The sequence below is a fragment of the Engystomops pustulosus genome, chromosome 1, assembly GCF_040894005.1.
Source record: "Engystomops pustulosus chromosome 1, aEngPut4.maternal, whole genome shotgun sequence".
NCBI lineage: Eukaryota > Metazoa > Chordata > Amphibia > Anura > Leptodactylidae > Engystomops > Engystomops pustulosus.
The window spans coordinates 263457595-263476526 of record NC_092411.1 but is presented as its reverse complement, the minus strand read 5'-3'; positions in this window follow the sequence as shown (position 1 = coordinate 263476526).

The window sequence follows — 18932 nt, the reverse complement described above, 5'->3', positions numbered from 1 at the left end:
CGGGTAAGTAAATCTGCCCCCAATATATCAATATGCGGCTGGTTATTGGTCCCCATTGACACCTTTGGGCACATGTTGTCTCACTGCACCATGACCATACACGGAGAATTATAGGACATGTTTATTTTGTCGTGTTACGGTTCCGCTGCTTGCTTCTTTATGGAGAAGCAATACTCACTCCTCTCTCCTGCACACAGCCCGGCCCAGGAGAGCATATGTTTGTCTGAATGTACCCTTACAACTGGGACATGTCCTGGTACTACCAGGACTTGCTCTAGTTTGTGAGGAAATACCAACAGAGGGAGTTTCTCAAGACCAATTTGGGAAACCTAAAAATGTAAAAAAGACAAGTTGATCCAAGCCAGGTATTTGTCTATTGAAGGGATAGGTTGAAGTCTATTCAAGGGATGTAGAATAATATGACCATTTAGGGGGAGGGCTGCCTCTGAGACCACTGCCTGTGGACCAATACGAGGTAATGGCTTGCCCAATTTACTGACCTTTTCACATGTTCTGGGAGTTCTCGGCCTCTTCTATATGAATATGAAGCACCCATATTCAGGAAGCTGTGATGCATCGTAGGTTTTGTGTGTCAATGAATCCATGGACTATCCCAAACTCCCTACATCAATGATAATGGGATGCCCATGTGTCTGTCACCAATTTGTAAGTCGTCTTTACTTGGACCACTTTTGATAAATATCGCTGCATAACCCTCAAATGTCTACTAATTTGCAGATATACTGATAGTAGTCATGACCCCGCGTCCCTTGTCACTAAGGTCCTTACACTTGCCAATGTCTCTTGCTTCAAACATCAACTAGTCTCTCTTCTCACTGCCTAATACATCACACCCCTTAAGATTGCGATGGCTAAATGACCGGGTCAGATCACAAATGTCAAGTCTTGTGATATGTATCCCCATGGAAAGAAAACTGAGAAACCAGTGACAAGGTCATGGTCATCCAAGACTTATTGATGCATGTTGAGAGCAAAGGATAATCTGTAATGTCTAATCTCATGGAAGAGCAACTGTAGGAAATGTAGCCGAAAGAGTTAAATGGGAATTCCAATTTTAGACATTTATGGCATGTCTTCTGGGGCATGCCTCTATATCCAGCACTGGTGTCCCTCAACCCTCATCCTGCTAGAGAAAATGGATATTGTTACTTCTAGTTCACCAGGTTTAAAGAAAGTCTGAACAAAGCAGACAGACTGTCAAGGCTCTGAGTCAGTGAACCCCCCATCTAAGTGGCACCCCGTCTTCACCAGAACCCACAGCAAAGGATGGTCTTGCTGCAGCGTGGTGCCACCAGGTCATCCAACAGGTGCCACTAGCCCGCGGTGGCAGCCAATGTCGCGGTACAGGTATGGCAGGCATTCTTGTAGTCAGAAGCAGGCAGATGTTCAGGGCAGGCGGCAGAGATGCAGAGTCAGGGACGGAGCAAAAGATCAAGGCTGGCAGAAAAGGAGCGACGTCAGGGTTAGGTCCGGGGTCACAACAGGAAATCAACGCAGAAGTGGGAACGGGGAAATGGATAGAAACAACCAACGCTAGGGAAGATTTCTCTATGGCTAAAAGCTCAAAGATCGGGTGGGGAATGATGGGAGCGGCCGGTTTAAATGCAAACCCGGAACTGGCCGGTGCCAATTAACGGTATGCTCGCCCTTTAAATCCATGAGAATCGGCGTGTGTGTGCCCTAAGGAGCAGGGATGAGCGCACGGACCAGCAGAACCGGGAGCAGGAGCGTGGAGTGGTAAGTGTGCACTGGAACAGGCGTCACCACGGAGAGGGGCACGGGTGTGCCTGCGATCCGAGATGTGGATCGTAGGGACACCCGTGATACAGACCCAGAAATGAACCACCATGGAAGGTAATTTGGTCTCATGCATTTTTTTTCTTTTACGTGATGCATGTACTGTACATTGCTGATTTAATTTCCACTATGCTTTTCTATAACAAATAGGATAGCGGAAAGCCCTTAGGCAGATATGAACCAGGCCCAGACTTTTATTATGTTATTTCATCAAATTTCAAAAACAATGTACACCATATACACTTACCGGCCACTTTATTAGGTACACCATGCTAGTAACGGGTTGGACCCCCTTTTGCCTTCAGAACTGCCTCAATTCTTCGTGGCATAGATTCAACAAGGTGCTGGAAGCATTCCTCAGAGATTTTGGTCCATATTGACATGATGGCATCACACAGTTGCTGCAGATTTGTCGGCTGCACATCCATGATGCGAATCTCCCGTTCCACCACATCCCAAAGATGCACTATTGGATTGAGATCTGGTGACTGTGGAGGCCATTTGAGTCCAGTGACCTCATTGTCATGTTCAAGAAACCAGTCTGAGATGATTCCAGCTTTATGACATGGCGCATTATCCTGCTGAAAGTAGCCATCAGATGTTACAGGGTACATTGTGGTCATAAAGGGATGGACATGGTCAGCAACAATACTCAGGTAGGCTGTGGCGTTGCAACGATGCTCAGTTGGTACCAAGGGGCCCAAAGAGTGCCAAGAAAATATTCACCACACCATGACACCACCACCACCAGACTGAACCGTAGATACAAGGCAGGATGGATCCATGCTTTCATGTTGTTGACGCCAAATTCTGACCGTACCATCCGAATGTCGCAGCAGAAATCGAGATTCATCAGACCAGGCAACGTTTTTCCAATCTTCTACTGTCCAATTTCGATGAGCTTGTGCAAATTGTAGCCTCAGTTTAGTGTTCTTAGCTGAAAGGAGTGGCACCCGGTGTGGTCTTCTGCTGCTGTAGCCCATCTGCCTCAAAGTTCGACGTACTGTGCGTTCAGAGATGCTCTTCTGCCTACCTTGGTTGTAAAAGGTGGCGATTTGAGTCACTGTTGCCTTTCTATCAGCTCGAACCAGTCTGCCCATTCTCCTCTGACCTCTGGCATCAACAAGGCATTTCCGCCCACAGAACTGCCGCTCACTGGATGTTTTTTCTTTTTCGGACCATTCTCTGTAAACCCTAGAGATGGTTGTGCGTGCAGCAGTTTCTGAAATACTCAGACCAGCTCCTCTGGCACCAACAACCATGCCACGTTCAAAGGCCTCAAATCACCTTTCTTCCCCATACTGATGCTCGGTTTGAACTGCAGGAAATTGTCTTGACCATGTCTACATACCTAAATGCACTGAGTTGCCGCCATGTGATTGGCTGATTAGAAATTAAGTGTTAAGAGCAGTTGGACAGGTGTACCTAATAAAGTGGCCGGTGAGTGTATATATATATATATATATATATATATATACACAAATTCTACATGCACGAAACAAGTCCTCGTTAAGCCATTGTAAGGCCGAGTTACATCACTTTTTTTGCCATAAGTTGTAACAACACATCGAGGGGATTCCAACGTGTCCTTACAACGTATGACACAGAAGTATCCCATTGTATGAGCATAGGTCGTCGACGGACCCCTCCTTCCCCTTGAATGCTGGGGGGTAGTCCACCACAGCTGCAGCCGGTGATTGGCTGCTGCTTATATACAGGGTGTTAACCCAGTGATGTCACTGTCCCTATATTGACAGTGACTTGACCAGGTCCCCCCCCTCCTGCTGAGTGACGTATGCGCTCAGCATGCCTTGGGGAGGGATGCTGTACGATGCATCCACTCTCCATAGTCTTCTATTGCCTCCACTGAGCACATACGTCGCTCATCAGGAGGGAGCAGCATTCAAAGACTGAGCTTGCTACGTCTTTCCATCCTGCTTTTTTCTAGGGAAATGAAATAAAGAGCTCTGACGGAGGCAGCAACTATGCCTCCGTTTGGCACTTGTATCCTTGGTTCTGCTGCCCACTCATCGAAACTGCCAGCTTGGCCTAAAGTTTCAGTAAGCACGGGACCCAATGCAGTCATTCATTGGCACCTGTGGATCCCGATGATTTTTGATTGGCGTGATTGGTTTTACAGAATTCCCACAGGAGTGATTAGATAGAATCAGTTTGGGGGTCGATAGAGTTTGGTGTCCCATGTTCATAAAAGAAGATTACTTCTTTTTGTGGACCTCTACTGAATATAGATGCTGATGAGGTCACAGGGCTCCAGCCAACCTACGGCCATCTCTGGTGACATTGGAAGCCAACAAAATTAACTTAAATTTAACTTAATTGGCTTAATTGAAACCATGTGCAAAGATATTGGGGTACATTTACTTACCCGTCCCGTTGTGTCCGCCGATCCGGAATGTCCGATGAGGATTCGGAACTGCTGCGATTCACTAAGATTGTGCATCCAATTTCCTGCATCTGTTGCTTCCCCGCCCTGGTCCGCCGGAGTTCCCCATTTTCTTCCCGGTGCATGTAAGTGCATGTCTTGTGATACAATTTTGAAAGTTAAATTCTGCTGTTTGTCCGGATTGTCCGACAGCCACGCCACCGATTTGTGTCGCATGAAAGCCGGCGCCAATGCACCACAATCCGCTCGTGTGCGACAAAAACCCCTGGGCAATTCAGGGCAAATCAGAAATATTCGGGAAACCCGACGGAAATGCGTCAGACGGACCCTTAGTTAATGGGAAATTCAGAGTAGAGTTTTACAATGTGAGTCAATTCAAAGATGATATCATGCAATATGAATTTTATACAATGGAGATGTAATACTGAGTAAATATCACTTGATCTGAATACAAATCATTACATCTATGATTCCCGGTAGGATCCTTGGATACATGATTGATATTTGGAATTACTGGAGAACTGGTACATGAATTTAGATAAAATACAGAATTTTTATCTCTCTGTGTCTACACATAATGCCTGAAAATATGATAAGTAATGGAGATAATAATTCCCCCTGGGATACTTCTGATGTTGAATTTCATTTACTGTTATTATATAGGTAAGTTATACAGAGTTAATTGAGCCAAGGTAATTACATTGCCAAAGTAGCCACCGAAATAGACCCTATTCCCAAAGCTGGACACATAAGAAATTCACAGTAGAAATTAGATTTCACAGTAGTTTGTTTTACTGGCCACTATGATGCTGGAAGTCACAGGTCAGTGACAGAGCGCCATTAAAAAACAGCAACACTTGAGGACAAAATTCATCAATCTGTCAGCTGTCAATGTCCCATCATTTTGATAGATCTTCAAAGTGACACCCACCCACCCTGATATTGATTATAGCGTGCACTTGTACAGATGTAAGGGGTTCAGCTCACTTTTCCCTCTAAACCGTAGACATATGTAATGCGGCTCTGAAATATTCTGTGCTTTTGCCAAATATTTATTACCCCTAGCACATAAATTCCAGCATTGCCTAAAAATTATACATTTTGATGGTCCGGATTTTGTTGGGGGAAACCACAGTTTAAGGCTACATTCACACGAACGTGTGGGGGACGTATATACGGCCAACATATATACGACGTATATACATCCCCCATACACTTCTATGGGCTCCCAACCCTGTACGGGTGTGGTAGGGTGCCGCACACGTGCGGCACCGTACCACTACATAGCCCGTAGAAAGATAGGACTTGTCCTATCTATCTATGTAATACCGTGCCCTGCGCTGTATATTCCTATGGAGAGGGGCGGGGGTGAGCTGCGCTCATCCCCTGCTCCTCTCCACAGCACCGATGTATGCCCGACCGATGTATGCCTGCCATGAATGTAGCTACTGACAATTTGTTTATATTGAGTAAGTTTAGTAGACTGGGGCACTAAATGCAGTTTGCCTGTGTAGTGTGCAGAGGCCGCCAGATTCGGAATCTGTGAATTTACAGCATGGAGGGGCTCTGGTAACATCCCCAGGAGCCCTTTACGCTCATTAGCAAAATTTTAAAAGTTGTTTTTAGAAGTTAGGAGGTCATGCATAACAAAAAATTTTTTAGAAGTTAGGAGGTCATGCATAACAAAAAAATATGTCATCTTTTTTTTCACATCCGCCAAAAAATGTGCTTCTAATCCACTTTTGCCACACAAAAGGTGGTTGCCTAGCAACATTTTAGAAAAAAGTTAACAGTTACCAAGACAAACAACACAAACGGAGAAGAATAATCGACAAGCCGTCTTACAACAGAGAAACAAACTAAATTTCAGATGCAGAAGAATAGTCTGAACAGAGCCGAGATCAAAATACCAAGAATGCAGAAAACAAGTCTCTCTCTCACATGGTACAAAATTATAACTAGCACTAAAGTGAGGGCAAACAAATCACTGATAGGAAAGTAGAGAAACCCCCCACCCACCTAATTGGAGCAGAGATCTGTCGGTTAGAACTGATTATTGTTGCAGGACTAGAGCAGACTGTAGGAGGATAAGGGTGTGGAGCAATCAACTTCAAACAGCCAGCAACCTAAGCCCTTGTTCACACAAGTAAAGAACAAAAAGAAGACAAAAATAAATCAGCATCTCCTTAGTCGCACACCAAACACCAAGGACCATGCTGACTCAGATGTTACAACAGTAAGATACCGTATATACACAAAGCCGTCCCAAGTATAAGCCGATGCCTCTAATTTTACCACCAAAAACTGGGAAAACATATTGACTCGAGTGTAAGCCGAAGGTGGGAAATGCATTGGTCACAGCCTCCCAGTATATAGCCAGCAAGTCCCCTGTAGTATATAGCCAGCCAGCCCCCAGTAGTATATAGCCATACAGCCCCTTGTAGTATATAGTGAGCCCCTGTAGTATATAGCCTGCCAGCCCCTGTAGTATATAGCCAACCACCTTTATTATATAGCCAGCAAGCCCCATGTAGTACATAGCCAGATAGTCCCCTGTAGTATATATCCAACCCCCTTTATTATATTGCCAGCCCCCTTTAGTGTATAGCCAGCCCCATTTAGAATATAGCCAGCCTTGTGTAGTATATAGCCAGCCCAGTGTAGTATATAGCCAGCAAGCCCCCAGTTTTCCCAGCACAAAAAAAAAGTAAGTTTATTTTTTTATTGACTCGTGTATAAGGCCAAGGTAGGGTTTTTCAGCACATTTTTGGTGCTGAAAAACTTGGCTTATACACGAGTATATACGGTGATACCCTTTGTTTACATACGTTGAATCTAACAGGGAATTTAAATTTCTTTTATTACATTTTGTAACTTTAAAGGAAACCTAGCACTTGAAGTGGCAGGTATAAGAGGGAACTACCGAGCACCAGCTCAGGGTGAGCTGGTGCCGGAGCTTATTTTTGTTAGTGTTTTAAACCGCAGTATCGCGGTTTAAAACACTTTTTAAACTTTATGGCCGAAGCTGCTTCGGCGCAGGGAGGTACGCGGTCGGCGCTTACCATGCGTGCGACCGTGCGAGCGGCTACATAGGAAGTGAAGGAGAGCCGTGCGCACGGTCGCGCGCATGGTGCGCTGAGCGCGTACCTCCCTGCGCCGAAGCAAGTGGTAGGTTTCCTTTAATAACATTTTTAATTTGAATTTGAACTCAATTTTTTTAACTGCTGAATAATTCTTTTTTGGAGGCGAAAACTTCTATGATAAATGCCTAGACCAATAGCATGGAACATGTGATCCTCCAGTTCTTGTATAAGGATATTAACAGATATGGCAATTCTTTAAAATGAAGGACACTCTAGTAAATGTATTGGGGCTCATTTACTTACGCGATCCAGTGGCGCGTTCTCCGACGAGGATTCGGGTCTTCCGTCGATTCAGCAAGCTCGTGCGTCCGACTTCCTGCAGGTGTCACTGCTGCGCCGAGGTCAGCCGGAGTTCACTATCTTCTCCTCGGTGCATGTAAGTGCTTGATTTTGCGACACACTTTGTTTTTTAAACTGTGTTTTTTCCGAATCCGTCGGGTTTTCCGACGGCCATGCCCCCGATTTCCGTTGCATGAAAGCCGGTTGCGCTGAAATCCGATCGCGTGTGCTAAAATCCCGGGGGAATTCAGCGCAAAATGAGCCCCATTATGTACCAGATCAGAATCATTGGACTTTCTCGGGCTTTGTCAGTGACTATCATGTGACTGCTCATTTCTGGAGCGGAATGCAAATAATTATCACACATGTGAACAGCGACTTACCATTGCAATAGGGTATACTGTACTAACGGGACGGTCCCATGTATTCAAATGACTTTACAAATTTTTTATTTTCAAGCTGATGATTTTTTTTTATTTTATTTGCTCAGATTTTTTTCTGACCCTCTATGTATTTTATAGGACCCCAAACACATTACAAACAACAATGTGTCATTATCCATATAGAACACAGAAACTCTATTCATCATATTTATCATCCCTATAAAAAAATAAAAATGAAACAATGATCAATTATTTTAAATGATGGCTCAATAGCGTGAACTGTATCTCCCCCAAAATTGTTTTGTAGCGCAGGCAATAAAATCTTCTTATTGATTGTCTGCCGCAGATGGCAAAAAAAGAGCCATAATATTGTGTGGTGGAACAGGCAATATCCTGTGTGCTTCATGAATAGTGAATTGGAAATTCACGCTGGAATATATTGAAATTTCTTAAAGTCGCATCACATGATCGCCACAGTGTTGCCTTTCATCATCATCCTACTTATAGTCAGGACTTTACAAGGGATGGTACTGTGATTAGGAGACACAATTAAGCACATAGGCGCTGGGCCCATATGCCAAGGTTACAAAAGAAGATACTAGTGTTTTCTGTTCAGAGTTCATCACCCTGGCAGCTGAGCCTCTCATTGTCTCTATCATTGTGCTAGAATAACATGCAGATCAATAAGAGGACTCTCTGTGAAGATGGAAATTACATACACTTGGCCCCGGCTTACCTTTTATTTTCCAGGATAATTTCAAGAAAATCCTATATCATCCTTCACGTTCATCACAGCCTTAAAACATTCCATGTTCTAAAATCCTGAAATGTAGCTTTAACCCCTTAAGGACGGAGGGTTTTTCGGCTAATTTCTCACTCTCCAACTTCAAAAATCCATAACTTTTTCATTTTTACGTGTACAGACCTGTGTGAGGGCTTATTTTGTGCGTAACAAATTTTACTTTCCCGTAATGTTATTTATTTTAACATGCCGTGTACTGCGAAGCTGAAAAAAAATTCCAAATGTGGAAAAATTGAAAAAAAACCGCACGTGCGTCACGTTCTTGTGGGCTCAGTTTTTACGACTTTCACTCTTCGCTCCAAATAACATGCCTACTTTATTCTTTGGTTCGGTGCGATCGCGGTGATACCAAATTTATATAGGTTTTATTGTGTTTTAATACATTTTCAAAAATTAAACGAATGTGTACAAAAAAGAAAAAAATTTTTTTGCCATCTTCTGACGCTAATAACTTTTTCATACTTTGGCACACGGAAATGTGTGAGGGGTCATTTTTTGCGAAATGAGGCGACGTTTTCATTGCTACCATTTTGAGGTCTGTGCGACATTTTGATCATTTTTTATTTCATTTTTTATGTTATGTAAAAAGGTGTAAAAGTCGCATTTCGGACATTTGGGCGCCATTTCCCGCCTCGGAGGTCACCGCCGGCCGTAACCGTTTTTATATTTTGATAGATCGGGCATTTTGGGACGCGGTGATACCTAATATGTCTGTGATTTTTACTGTTTGTTATGTTTTATATCCGTTCTAGGGAAAGGGGGGTGATTTGAACTTTTAATATTTTATTAATTTTTTTTATTTTTTAAACTTTTTTTTTTCTTTTTTTTTTCACTATTTTTTAGACCATCTAGGGTACATTAACCCTAGATGATCAGATCGCTCCTACCATATACTGCAATACTACAGTATTGCAATATATGGCGTTTTTGCAGGTCTTACATTACAATGAGCCACTGGCTCATTGTAACGAACCTGCATAAACCATGTAGCCTCGTGTCAAGAGAAGACCCGAGGCTACCATGGTAACCGATCGCCGCCCCCCGATGACGTTCGGGGGCGTGGCGATCGAAAAAAAGATGGCGAGCACCGACCGCGGTTATTAGCGGTGGGGGTTTTGTGCAAAATGCAAAAACCCCCACCTCTGTATGAAGAGGACTCAGCCCGTGAGCCCTCTTCATACATCCCTTATACCTCTGCGCCGTAGAGCTACGGCGCAGAGCGTTAAGGGGTTAATAGAACATTAAAGGCAGTGTACAAAGCCCCGTCACCATTCATGTCAGTTCTTGTCCCCACTAGGGCTCTAAATGTAAATGTCATGTCTCAAGCTAACAAAACATTTTAATTCCCAGAGAATCTACCATCAAAATCCATCATGATGACCCAGGGGCACTTACTCATAGATCCAGGCACCATGACAGGGGTAATCCTTTTATTATTCATGGCCTCCTTCCTTCTAAAATAAACATTTAAAATTAAAGTAATAAGCCTGAGGGGCTCTGGTGGGTGTTTCCAGAGCCCTTCAGTGTTTTTTTTTCTATGTTGTTACGATAAGGAGAGTAGGTTAGGTTGGGGGTTAGGTTGACCTGCTGTTCTCATAGTGAATCTGCAGCGCTGAAGGGCTCTGGAAAAACCCACCAGAGCCCCTCAGGCTCATTAGCATTATGTTAACAGTTGATTTTAGAAGGAATGAGGCCATGGATTACAAATATAAAAATATTACTGTGCCTGGATCTATTCCTAGTTTATCCTTGTTTGATTTTGATGGTAGATTTCTTTTAACTATGATTTTTTTCATCCCTGTGGTCAGCCATATTGGGGGCATACAACCTTCTTTCAACTCTTTATGGTATAGACCAGTGATGGCTAACCTATGACACGGGTGCCAGAGGTGGCACTCAGAGCCCTGTCTGTGGGCACTCAGGCCATTACCAGAGATGACCCCAGGTATCTTCCTGCAGTCCCAGACAGCCCAGGACTTGCTGTGCACAGAGCTATTTTAAAGTGACAGCTGTACCTGGGACTATTTTCTACTTTATTGGTGTCCTCAGAGTCCTGGTATCAATGAAAACTGTGACAGAGAAGGAAGTATAAATCACAAATTAAATTTCTGTGTTGGCACTTTGTGATAAATAAGCGGGTCTTTGTTGTAATTTGGGCACTCGGCCTCTAAAACATTTGCCATCACTGGTATAGACAATGATACTAAAGTATGTGCTCACGGGAGAGACAGATCAAACCACAGCAACCTACCTTCCCTCTTTTATTCCTTGAGAACATGGGATCAAACATGTTCAAATTAAACATGCCCAATCCTTTTTATTTCCTCTAACACGACTGGTTGTTCTGCTAAAATAAAAAGGACTGGAACACAATAGGCTAATGGGCTAATGGCAACTTTAGATCAGTCAGGGTCAGGGAGGGGAAACAACAAAAAAAAAAGAGTACCTACCCCGCTCTGGCTCCCACTTCCTGTGTTGCACTGGTACTTCAGGTCGTGCGCACCTATGTGACGGTAGTGTCGGGGGTTACTGGACCTGCTTTGGCCAATTCTTGGGCTCTTCAGACCAAGGGCTGTCACTTATGATGTTCCAGGTGATGGTCCACAATCCAATGAGGCCATGGCCAGACCATTGGCCAAAGCGGGTCCCTTGACCCCCGACATTTCCAGCCTGTTGCAGGTGCTGAAGACCAAAAGTTCTTGTACAATGTAGGAAAAGCTAATTTATTTTTCCACCCCTGTCCTAACCCCCATAAAGTTTTTCCAGAAATCCTGTAAAACTATTCTCAGGAAGGAACAATGTACCCACTCCATCACCATAGTAATGGATAAGCGGCTTGTACCTGTACATGCAGTTACTTCTAACACTTCAACAGAGTTCCTGCCCTCTAAATGTAGTGACATGACTCTACTGACCATGACCAGGTCTACAAAACAAAGCCGAGAAAGTAATTTGCAAAGATCAGGAAGTGTCAACCTATTGTGTGCATTTCCATGGCTTTTGTACAATCTACAAATATTCTGAATTTTTTATCTAAATAAAAGCAAAATAAAACACCATTGTCAAATATATATTTTTGTAATACAATCCTGATATCTTCTTTTGTAATGATACATCCACTTTAACAATTCATTGTATACAACAGCTCACAAAAATAGAGGAGTAACAATAGCAAACATCATTGTAGCACTTACATACTTTGTACTTGTTTGTATATATTGTTATTGTTGGATTTTTTTTTTTTATTGCTTTGTTAAAGATGTATCCCAGCTAACAATGACAATCTATTCATAGACTTCACATGGAGCGCTACCGATAAAACAGTCTTTGATCATATTTTACTGTTTGTATGGTTAATATCCTTGACTATGTTGTTCATATGTCAGACTCTCCCAGTATGTCTAGTTTTCGCAGCCATCCCTATTGTTCCTAATCTTGTGATTTTTTTTTCCTCATTTTTTTAATTTTTTTTTTTTTTACAAAAACCCGATATAAATGGCATACAAAAAGAAACCCTGAAAAAGCTAATATCATTAACTGTGTAACAAAATAGCAGAAAGCAACCCTAATTTATTTTATAGCTTTTTTTTTTACAGTCCTGATTTACTGCTTAGTAATAAAAGATGTGGCAGGATCATTATGACTGCCTCCTTCTTGCTAATACAAATGTCCAAAAAGATTTAACATCCCAAACTACAAAGAAAATGTAGACTCTGTTTGTGGGGTGGAGAAGCGGAGGGAGCGTGTTATAGCAGGTCATAATGGGCTTTAATGGCACATGTTATTTTTCCCACAAATCGGTGGATGTGATGCTCCCTATGCTAAGCTCCATGTATCCAGCCTTGTTGTGAACACAATTAGAGTGCATCTATCATGATAATAGCTTTGTGCAACGATCAGTAGTACTTGTGAGTACATGAAAATGTGTCACGTATGTTTTTAGGCCAGTTCCAAATACAAAATCTACACAAATGCCTTAAAACTATATTGTATTGTTTAAGACTGCCATAGGTCCTCGGCTGTATGGATATTATAGACCTTACATATCCATAATTCCACTTCCTACATATTGTACTAGAATCAACGTCTTGGGGAATGGAGGATGTGACCCTACTGCTGCTTTCAATCTGCGATTTCAGGAGCCCTGGAGTACTTTCAAAGGTCCTGAAATGGCTATGGTGTACATGTGTCTTGACAGCAGGAACAGATGTACAAGGATTTCATGGATGAAGGTCCTTCTCAGTATAAAATTTGTTGCGTGGTTTGGGTGGTCATTGGCCCCTAGAAGGTTTTCCCAAAACACTTACATTATAATCCCCTACTGATTGTTTATAATACTGGGAACCATAAAGCTCTTCTATACCCCCTCAAGTTATGCCCTTGTTTTAAGGCTGGATTCAGACAACTGTGTGCCCGCTGTACCGTAGTACAGCGGGCACACGTCGATGCCCGGGAAAAGAGGAGGGAGTGAGCGCCGGCTTTTTCTTCTCATGGCTCTCACGGCTTACTGGTAGTGCAGGCAGAGGTAAGTCTATGCGCTCTGCAGACACACACACTATGATGCGTGTCTACTAGGATGCCGCAAAAAGAACAAGATGGAGGTGCTGGGAGAAGAGGAAGCTAAAGATAAGTACAGAGTTTATTATTTTTAAGTGGGCTCTGCTGGATATTTTTATTATTGAGGGGATATGGTGGACACTTCAATATTGGGGGGACTCTGCTGTGGTCATTTTATTATTGGGCACTGCTGGTCATTTTATTATTGAGGGGGCTCTTCTGGTCATTTTATTATTGAGGGGGCTCTTCTGGTCATTTTATTAGTGAGGGGGCTTAGTTGGACATTTCATTGTTGCGGGGACTTTGCTTTACATTACTAGTGAGTACAGGTTGCTGTAGGACATGTTATGAATGAGGGGAAGCTGTTGGAAATTTTATTAAATTGTAGCATTTGCATTTCCCACCCTAAGATTATACTTGAGTCAATAAGTTATCTCATTTTTTTTGTGGTAAAATGAGGGGTCTTGGCTTATACTTGAGTATATTCGATATGTTGGAAATCACAATGCATTTCTGTACAACATGCTGCCATATGATTAGAATGCTTGGTGAAGGCGGGGAACCCCGTATTTGCGTGGGATCTCTGTGTTTGCATGGGTTTCCTCTGGGTCCTCCGGTTTCCTCCCACACTCCAAAACATAATGGTAGGTTGATTAGAATGTGAGCACAATTGAGGACAGGGACTGATTTGTCAGCTTTGTGCAGCGCTGCGTAATCTGTGTGCGCCATATAAATAAAGGAATTAATTAATTTATGGGAGTTTAATGTAGGAAGTCCTCTGATTTGTTGGGCGTAGTACCATGGGGCAAAGGGAACTACTCGACAAAAAGTAGGGGAAAATGTCAGACCACAAAGAAAGCAAATAAAGCCTGCAAAGGAAAGTAACGCACATATAGTCCAGGGACAAGTTCAGTAGGGACATTCTGCAATGTTATCTATGTTGGAATTGACGACTGCAAACAGCTAAGTAATTTTCGATAAAGGTTAGAGAACGAAAAGGAAAATTCCAAAATGAAAGAATGGCTCGGTTCTTAAGGGGTTAAGTATCTCATTGATAGAAGCCTGGCTCCTGAAATCTTTTTTCCTCGAACACACCCTTTTGGAGTCAGGCACACACTACATACAGAGCATTTTACAATTTCCTTCTAATATAATCACAGAGATACCCTACAGATAAGGAACTCCGCAGGGACCTGTAACATTTAAAATGTAATCAATTTGAAAAGGAAAGAAAAAGCGATTCTTAGAAGTGTAATCTGTTATGACATTTCCTTCAATGACAGGAAATAAAAGCTATGTACTGCAAAATGTTGTATTCTCCCTTGTAATTAGACATCGAGGACATCTCTTCATGTTAGTGTAGTCTAATTGACTTTTGAGACCTTTCGGTAATCTGCAATGGACACAAACAGGGCATAACTGCACAGAATATGGGGCTGGTGGATACATCATACACAATTCCTGTACTACCAGCTACAGCCATGGCATTAAATGGAGATCTGGACAGTATAGCCCTCAGGGGTTAAGTGCTGATTGGACTGGATTTGGTGAATGGTCATCCTTATGAGTTTACCCCATATTATAAATTATACCTTGGCTCAGACTGACCCAATCCAGTGAGCCCCATTAAGGGGCTGAGAATTCGGGATGAGTAGACCAAGTTAGCTTTGAAATTATGTTTAGCAAAACCCGAACCCCCACGATTTAGCACCCACAATTGGTACTGGCACCGATTTTGGGTGTTTACCTATGTTTACCCATTTACTTATGAAAAAAATCACCAAGTCATATTCAAATGAGCTGAAAATTGCCCCTTTTTGCATTAAATGATCAAATCCGAGAAGCTGTAAGGGGCTTTTCACTTCAAATATCAATATCTGGGGCTCTTAGTAACCTAGAACTATGTAATTCACATCATGCTTGTGGTTCTGTGAGTAACAAAACCCAAGATAAAAATCTTTTGGAAATCCAGAAGAAAACATAGTAGTTAAAGCGAACATCTCACCAGCAGTGTAATTTTTGGCTGGTGACAGGTTACATTAGTGTATGCTATGCTGATTTCAAAAATGCCTTTGTCAGCATTTTGAACACTGCCATTACTTTATAAAATTTCATTTCACATTACCTGGCTCGTTGCCAGCAATGCATGGTGAGTCCCAGGAAGCAGTGGGAATGTGCAGCTACAACCTGTGTCTCAGTCTTCTCTCCTCCACACTCATGCAGCTCCCTTCCCTCTTCCCTCCTACTGTCATGTGCATTGAGCAGGCAGGGGAGGGAGGGGGATAGTGTGGACTAGAGGAAGAATGCACGAGGAGACTGAGACACGGGCACATAGACTGCGGCAGCTGCCCCTCTTCCCACACGACTCACCGCACATTGCTGGTAATGTGAAATCAAGTTTTATAAAGTACTGAAATGATTCAGAATAATGACAAAGGGATTTTTAAAATCAGCATATTGGAATCTGGACACCAGCTAGAAATGACATTACTGGTGACCAGTTTGCTTTATTGAATTCTTAATCTCTCCCATTTTCAGCTGGTGACTGATGGTGCTGGAGTTTAAAAAGAGGATAGGTTTGACAATATTTATATCCTACTGATAATATTAAAGGTGTACAACTAACTGAATTCAAATACTCAGCTATTATATTGTATTCAGCTATTATTTAGTCAAGCTGGTATTAAAAAAATGGAAAATATACCATGAAGATTGAAGAAGTAAACAAAGCTATATATATGCATTAGTTCCACATTAAAAATATTCCTCAATCTGATGACTGTGATTAGCAGGATAGTGCTGGGTAAGTGGTAATTGGAAGGAATTCCCCTGGTATTTATTCCGCTATAAAGGTAACAATTTTTCTTATTCCCATCCTTGGAAAATCATTGTTTTCCCAGCAGCTTTGCAGGCACGTTCATAAAGATTCTCTATAGATAGTGGATGATAATAGCAACTTCTAGCTGCAAGATGATCCACCACTATCACCTCCTTATCTCATTGTGACCCCTAACCTGAAATTGTGATTTCCCTAATGATATATGATATAACACAATTATTATGCATGTATTCTCCATGTATATTTTTAGATTAGGGCCAACATGAAGGATGGACCAAATACCATTTCTTACATGTCAAAGGCTGCAATATTCTTTAAATGTGTGTTGTGAGAGACTGATGAGGTACATTAATCTGGACTAAGTGCTTCCAAAAATTCTGGTAAACTGCTTGAGTGTTTCTGTAGCTACAGTACTTGGTCTTATCTGGTCTTCTGGGAGGCAGTAACAGTAGGGGTTATGGTAGACCAGCTAAGTCTAAGCAGATTCTGGTGTTAGCTATGCTCAGCTTGTGGTGACCTTGATGCATTGAACAACTGGTAGGAGGAGCGGAAGAAAGCCCATATATAGGAGTAGGTTTGGCACATTTACTACCCGGTCCCTCGGAGTTCCGGAAAGTACATTGTCCAAGGACAATGGATTGTGCCGCGATTTAATAAGATTGTGCGCCCGATTTCCTCAATGTGTCGCTTCCCGATCAGGTCCACCGGAGCTCACCACCTTCCTCCCAATGTATGTAAGTGAATGTCTTGCGACTCAATTTTAAAGTTAAGTCCCCCGCTTTGCCCGAATCAGTCGGATCGTCCGATGGCCCACCCTCTGATTTGTGTTGCCAAAATCCAATCGTGTGTCCCAAAATCCCCTTCTAAATATCCGTTCCAGTGGCGCAATCCCCGAAAACCCGACGGAAATGCGATCCACGGACCCTTAGTAAATAATGTGTAAGAGTGAGGGGAATTAATTTTCGGTGCTGGATCGGAGCACACTTGGTACTTGTATTTGACCTGGTACAAAGTTTGTAACATGTAGGCCCCTGAGAAGATTAGGCCTTGCACTAAGGTTCAGGGTGGATTTGAGACATCATGAAAGAAGTGACTTTTTCCCACCCACATTACAAATTCTTTTCAATATCCACCACTTGCGCACAACCACTTTTAATCGGTCTATAAACCTTATGGTTACCATCCCAAACCCATGTCATGTAGTCTGTAAGACCAACTAGTTATTAGGGAATCATTCAATAACAAATAGGCCCTAGTAGCAAGAGATTGCCTTCCGAGTCAGCTCCAAGTGGGCCCATTATTAGTGCACCCGCCCACCGGAGGATCGGGTACTCTTGTGGATCAGTAATCTGTTTTTAATAACAACACCCAGTGACATTTTACAATGAAAATAGAAGGATGTAATAAACGTTGCAAAGGTTGCATCATACTGCTTGGGGACTCGCTTGATGCACCTGCACTCTCCTCTTTGCTTTTCAATAATGATCAGAATATCCGTACATATAACTCAGAGGATGGTTATGCTGTGGGTCGCTGATATATTGGTTATTATCCTAGAAGCTTCTTTACCGTAGTCCCTTGTGTGATTCAGCAGTATTCTGGAGACTTATACCTGAAATATATGTCCCTTATCCCCGGTGCAGCGCTCTTTATCGGCTAAGGGCTATTTTGGTGTATCATGCTCTTACAATGAGAGTAAACAGTCCCTCCTGGGAACCAGAGCTGCAAAGGTAATTGTTGTATGTAAAGGACAAATATCTGGCTTCCTCTTCCTTGCCACAAGGTTAACAGATGGCTGTAGGTCATCAGGGACAGGCAGATCCACTTGTTTTTTTTATACCTATGTTTTACTTAATTTCTGAATTGTACTTCTGGCTTCCTGAAGGAAATTACATTTAACACAAAACACACAATATCAGGGATGAGTCCTGCAGAACCATGATCGAGAGCGCTTTAGAGTGCGTGGCATACATTACGTTACTGGCTCTGGTACTTTAATAGGTAAATATAATTATTTCAAATGTATACAATTTGGGAAGACAAGCTTGGGTGGAAAAAAAAATCTATTTTTATTTAGTTTAATGCCATGCAGTTTTAAGGGTTTTTGTTGGGTTTTAATATGGGCAGTATTATCACGTGAATGATTTCCAAAATGGTTTTCCATTAATGACTTTTCTTCCCTATCTACAGGACAAGTGATACTTGTCTGATCTCTGGAGGTCTGATGGATGCAACCACTTGGGATCATGAGAAGGTTGGGCTTATAAGGAACCTGGAAAGTCCGTATATTTTGGTTTATATCTGGTTTGTATGTTTAAAGGGCTTTACCATGAAGATGGGAAATTCCCAGGGGGCCCCGACACGGGTAAGAATAAAAAAGGAAAACATTCTTACCCCGCTTTGGCTTCTGGATCCCTTCGTACTTCTGGTTTCAAGCCATGCACCTAGAGATTAGGTCACTGGGGGGGTCACTGTCCCTTCTTTACCCAATGAGTGAATCTCACTTCTGTTTTCCATGTGACTTTTCTTCCTGTGTTGTCTCCTGATCTGAGGAGGCCACCGATTGGATTACAGCTCTCTCCCACCACCCAGAGGTTGTATGGTACTCTAACTCTGACCAGAGGCACAAGGCTAACTTTTGACAATTCACATTTTAAGTAGAATATGCCCAACTGTAATGGAAGGGGCACATATATTATACTGAGCC